Below are 6,521 nucleotides of genomic sequence, written 5' to 3' on the forward strand. Positions count from 1 at the left end.
CATCCAATACATATATTTTTACCTGATATTTTAGGATAATGAAACTTTTTTGTCTCACTTGTCTTAATCATTTTACACCAAACAATGGGCTCCAGCAATGTCACAGGAAGTTTGAGTCAGGTTGTCACAGGCAATTGTTGATCCAGAGTTACCAATGTGGGTTTATAAACATCAAGGGTAAGAAAAGGACCCAACGTGAATTGCTCCCAAAGAAGCCTCTCTGCAGCACAGTGGGTATGAAGTCAGTCCCTTTCCATGACACCAGGATTTTGCAATGGCAGGTGACAATTCATGATGAAGAGGGGTCTTGAGGGGTATGCAGACGAGCTTGGGAAACCACAAGGGCACATCCTCCCTAAACGTACATTTTATACTGTATCATTTACAAAATAGAGATGAAAAAAGTTTCTCTAAATTGATTATTTTATGGACTTTCTTGTGAACAGTGATTTAGGGCTGATTCATTCCGATTAAAAGTTACATAACTTTTGCCAGATTTCATATTTTACATCATGGGTAAGTCATATGCTTAATAACGAGGTGTACTAGACTCATTTTGGGAATGTTTTCTAAGTCCACTATCGAATCTCCTCTGAAATTACTTGTACCACAAGGGCCTTCTTCCTCTTCTCTTGCTCCCAGACTAAAGAGAGAAGAGGAGCAATACAAATGACGGGATGCTAATTATTAGTTAAGTGACAAGAAATTCTGACTAAAATTAACACAATATGATGGAAGTACAAGCTTACGTACATGTTTTAAAGTGCTTCACAGGCTCTTTCACATGCCATACATTGAAAATGTTGTTTGTATGGCACTTTGAGTAAAATGGAAATGAGCGGCCTGCAAGATATGGCTGTCCTAGGCCTAGAGACCCCTCCATACCTGGTACAACTGCCATGCCCCAGCTGATCTATGTAGAAGTTCTTATTAAAGTTATATGGAGAACTAAGGTGAGGCTTAAACTTAATAGTATAATAAGCCTAAGGAAGTTTTCACTTTATATTCATTAGAATGGGTAAAATTAAAAATACTGACAATACCAAGTGCTGACGAGGATGTAGAACTGAAACTCTCACATATTGCTCTTCAGAGTACAAAAGTATGTAACACTTTAGGAAACAGTTTGTTAATTCCTTAAAAAGTTAAGAGTGCATATACCCTATGTCCTAGTTTCCTAATGGGAACTTGCAGGTATTTGCTCAAGAGAAATGTCAATATAAATTTACAAAAAGACTTCTACAAGAATGTTCATAGTAGCTTTATTCTTAATAGCCAAAAAAGTAGAAACAACTCAAAGTCTATCAACAAGAAAGTGGGGGGAAATTGTGGTTCATTCATACAATGAAAATACTAGTTAGCAATAAAAATGAAAGAACTACTTATATATGTAACAGCAATGACGAATCTCAAAAACACTATGCTAAGCAAAAGAAATGTGATCCAAAATAGTAAATCTTGAATAATTTCATTTATATGATGTTTTAGAATAGAAACTAAACTATACTATGGTGAGGGAAATCTCATCAGTGGTTGGCTAGGAGGCTGAGTAATATACCATTGTATATATGGACCATTACTTTATCCAATTGTCTATTAAAGGGCATTTAGGTTGTTTCCACATCTTGGCTATTGTAAATATTGCTGCGGTGAACATAGGGGTGCATAGATCTTTAGGAACTAGTGTTTTGGTTTTCTTTGGATAAATACCTAGAAGTGCAATTGCTGAGTCAAAAGGTAATTCTATTTTTAATTTTTTGAGGAATCTCCAAACTTTTCCATAGTGGCTGTACCAATTTGCAATCCCACCAACAATGTAAAAGTGTTCCCTTTTCTCCACATCCTCATCAATATTTGCTGTTTTTTGAGTTATTGATGATAGCTAATCTGACAGGTGTGAGGTGATGTCTCACTGTGGTTTTAATTTGCATTTCTCTGATGATTACTGACTTTAAACATCTTTTCATATGTCTATTGGCTATCGATATGTCTTCTTTGGAGAAATATCTATTTAGGTCTTCTGCTCATTTTTTAATTGGATTGTTTGTTTTTTTGTTGTTATGTTGTATGATTTCTTTATAAATTTTGAATATTAACCCCTTGTCACATGTATCATAGACAAATATCTTCTCTCATTCAGTCGTCTTTTTGTTTTGATAATGGTTTTCTTTGCTGTACACAAACTTTTTAGTTTAATATAGCCCTATTTGTTTAGTTTTTCTTTTGTTTCCCTTATCTGGGGAGATATATCAGAAAAAAAAATTACTTATAGCAGTATTAGAGAGTTTACTGTCTGTTTTCCTCGAGAAGTTTTATGATTTCAGGTCTTACATTTAAGTCTTTAATCCATTTTGAGTTTATTCTTGCTTCTGATGTAAGAAAATGGTTGTTTCATTTCTTTGCATATATCTGTCAAGTTTTGCCAACACCAATTGTTGAAGAGACTGGCTTTAATCCATTCTATATTCTTGCCTCCTTTGTCATAAATTAAATGACCGTATAGTCATGGATTTATTTGTCATGGCTCTCTTTTTTATTCCATTGATCTATGTGTCTGTTTTTATGCCAGTACCATGCTGTTTTGATTACTATAGCCTTGTAGTAGAGTTTGATATCAGGTAGTGTGATACTTCCAACTTTGTTCTTCTTTCTCAAGATTGCTGTGGCTTTTCAGAATCTTTCATGGTTTCATATAAATTTTTAGATTATTTGTTCTAGTTCTCTGAAAAATGCCATTGGTATTTTGATAGGGATTGCATTGAATCTATACATTGCTTTGGGTAGTATGGCCATGTTAATGGTGTTGATTCTTCCTACCCATGAGCACGGTATATGCTTCCATTTATTTGTATCTTTAATTTCTTTTTTTAATGACATAATTTTCTCAGAATAAGCCTTTTACTTCCTTGGTTACTTTGATTTCTAGGTATTTTATTGTTTTTGATGCAATTGTAAATGGGATTATTTTCTTAATTTCTCTTTTTGATAGTTTATCATTGGTGTATAAAAAGGCAACTGACTTCTGAATATTTATTTTGTAACCTGTTACTTAACTGAATTCATTGACCAGTTCTAACAAGTTTTTTTTGGTGGAATCTTTAGAGTTCTCTATGTACAGCATCATGTCATCTGCAAATAATGACAGTTTTACTTCTTTCTTTCCAATTTGGATGCTTTTTATTTCTCTTTCTTGTCTGATTGCTGTAGCTAGGACTTCTAATACTAGTTGAATAGAAGGAGTGAAAGTGGGCATCCTTGTCTTGTTCCTAATCTTAAGGAAAATGCTTTTATCCTTTCCCCATTGAGTATAAAGTTAGCTTTAGGTTTGTCATATATGGCCTTTATTATGTTGAAGTATGTTCCCTCTATTCTCATTTTGCTGAGAGTTTTTATGATAAATGGATGCTAAATTTTGTCAAATACTTTTTCTGCATCTATTGATATGATCATATGATTTTTATCTTTCAATTTGTTAATGTAGTGTATCATATTAATTTATTTGCTTTGGATAGTATGGCCATTTTAACAATGTTGATTCTTCTTACCCGTGTAACCAACCTTGTATCCCAAGAATAAATCCAGCTTGATCGTGGTGTATAATATTTTTAATGTATTGCTGAATTCAGTTTGCTAATATTTGTTGGCGATTTTTGCATCAATGTTCATCAGGAATACTGGGATACAGTTTTATTTTTTTGTAATGTCTTTGTCTGGTTTTGGAATCGGGGTAATGGTGGCTTTGTAAATAAAGAATTAGAAAGGCTTCTCTCCTCTTGAATATTTTGGAATAGGTTGAGAATAGGTGTTAATTCTTCTTTGAATGTTTGTTAAAATTTGCCTATGAAGACATCTAGTCCAGGACTTCTGTTTTTTGGAAGTTTTTCGATTACTGATTCGATTTCATTAGTGGTACTTTTTTGGTTCAGATTTTCTGTTTCTTCTTGACTCATTCTTGGGAAAGTGTATGTTTCCAAAAAGGTAACCATTTCTTCCAGATTGTCCAATTTGTTGGCATATAATTGCTCATTGTATCTTCTTATAATCCTTTGTATTTCTATGGAGATGTTTTGGGAGGTTTTTGACAACTGTTTTAATTTTCTTTCTATTGATTGGTCTATTTAGATTTTCTAGTTCTTTTTTGATTTATTTTAGGAAGGAATAGTACTAAAAACTTGACCATTATTTTTAGGTTATGGAATTTGTTGGCATATAGTCCTTCATAGTATTCTTGTATGGTCTTTTGTTAACTGTTTAAATATGCTCTCTGTTCCATTCTCCCTCTTTTCTCCTGCTGGTATACCCATTATTCTTATATTGTGCTTTCTGATGGAGTCAGATAGTTCTTGTAGAGCTTTTTCATTTTTTATTTTACTCTCATCTCTTCTTTCATCTGCATCATTTGTAGATTTCTATCTTTAAAATCACTACTTCTTTCCTCCATATGCTCATCTCTATTTCCTAAGCCCTTTAGTTGATTCTTCATCTCATTTATTGAGCATTTCAGCTCCAGAATTTCCATTTGGTTCTTTTTTAAAGTTTCAGTTTCTTTGGTAAAGTATACCTTTTGTTCATTGATTTTTTTTTTTAAGTTCACTAAACTGCCTTTCTGAGTTTTCTTGTATTCTGTTGAGTTTTTCAGAACTTAAATATTGACTTCTCTGTCATTTAAATTCTCTGTCATTCTCTGTCATATTTCCATGTCTTTCAATTTATTTTCTGGAAATTTTTCATTTTCTTTCTGAGCTACCTTTTTACCTTGGTTATTCATGGTATTTGATGGATTTTTTCTCTGCCTAGGCACTTATGGGAATGAAATCTGCTTTTTTAAAAAGAGTGATACCTCTTTATTTAGCAGGTTGATAAGAAGAAGTCTTTCTTTTGTTTTCCAGTTGGTGGTGCTGAAGCACAAGTTTTTCAAAAAAAATTTCTCTTGCATTTCTTCAGCTTCCAGGATCTTTGTGGGGTGGTGGAAAATGCCTTGTTTTCCCTGGTGATGTGGGCATCTCCTCTGTGACCAGGTTGCCTTGCCTCATCTCAGGGAATTACTGACATGAAGGAATGTGATGGGCCATGGGGTGTTGAGCCCATGAAATCCCAGTGCTGCCCCCTGCAACCAGATACTACTGTCAATACTACATTGCCCTAGGTATTCCAGGTGCCCCCACTGAGGTGAGCTAGGATGGATGGGGGCAGAGTGGGCTGGGAGAGGCCTGCTCATGCATTTGTAGCTTTATTTTCTTTTCTGTAATGGCAACTGCCAGACCTCAGCTGTCTCACCTCTGTATCTGCATCCTTGTCACTAGAATTAGCCCCAGTGTGCATCTGCTGCTCAAGGGGTAATGCTTCTGCCTCTCCAGTGCTTGGGGTTGCAAATAATGTGCTCTATAACCCAACACTCACCTCTACAGTTTCTTCTGGGACCTAACACAAGCTCTGGGAGGGTGAGGGGAAGTGGCTTGGCTCTGTGGCTTTGTTTTCCATCTGGCAATGGCAACTACTAGAACATGGCTGCTGCGCCTGTGTCTGTGTGTTCTGTCTCTTTCCCATCAGTGGATTCAGCCACAGTTTGTGCTGATCACTCAGACAGGAATGCTTATTCTAACTCTCTGCAAATTAATTCCTCTTCTCTCTTGAGATCCACAGTGAGCTCCATTGTGTCTGTAGTACCCATCTCTTCTCTTCTCCCTTCCCTCTTCCCCTGTTCCTTTAGATTCACCTACCTCAGATATTTCAACGTGTGGATCTCTCAGATGTGTTTGTGTGTTGAGCTGGAATTCCTTGTTTAAGTATGCTGTTCAACTTGCTGTAACCTCAAGGGGAGAGACCAGGCATATTTCTTTCGCCACTGTACTTCTGACGTCAGTCTCCAGGAATGGCTTTTAGATACAGAGTTTGGATGTCTGATCCTTATCCATGGCATAGAAAAGACTCTTGCCATTGGACTGAGAGAAGAACATTTGGAAAGGACACCATTTAAGAGCCAGAAGCTATTTTTGACCAGGATCTACCTCAATCACCAAAGAATGGGACTGGTTCTCTGGTGTCTCATTCTCCCTCCCACAGTGGCTGGACTCAATGCCTTATCTACTTTATGCATTGAGTCCAGCCACTGTGGGAGGGAGACCATCACACTGTTTTAGGATTTTTCTCATTACACAGGCAACAATTATTCTACAGATACTTTGGTCTTTGTACTTGGTATAATTCAGTTCCTGTTTGGAGCCTTTTCTGCTACACCCCAGGATATTGATAAAGGCAGAGGCAAAACAAATTGGAGATCCCATACCAAAACTTGGGAACAGACTTGGCTCTCCAGAACACCTGAATCTGTAAATAAAGGGAGTGGACATCTTTGTTTTATTTAGGAAATTTTAGATAAGTAGAGTGATATTGATAATGTATCTATGATGATTTTTGAGCTTGAAATTCTAGTCAAGAAGTAACTTTTTTGAATGAGGAAGATTTTTCTCAGATGACAGGAGACTAGTGAGAAAGGAGATAAAGGTTGCAGCCTGATGTTT

This window comes from Pteropus vampyrus, unplaced genomic scaffold (genome assembly GCF_000151845.1).
Source record: "Pteropus vampyrus isolate Shadow unplaced genomic scaffold, Pvam_2.0 Scaffold206, whole genome shotgun sequence".
NCBI lineage: Eukaryota > Metazoa > Chordata > Mammalia > Chiroptera > Pteropodidae > Pteropus > Pteropus vampyrus.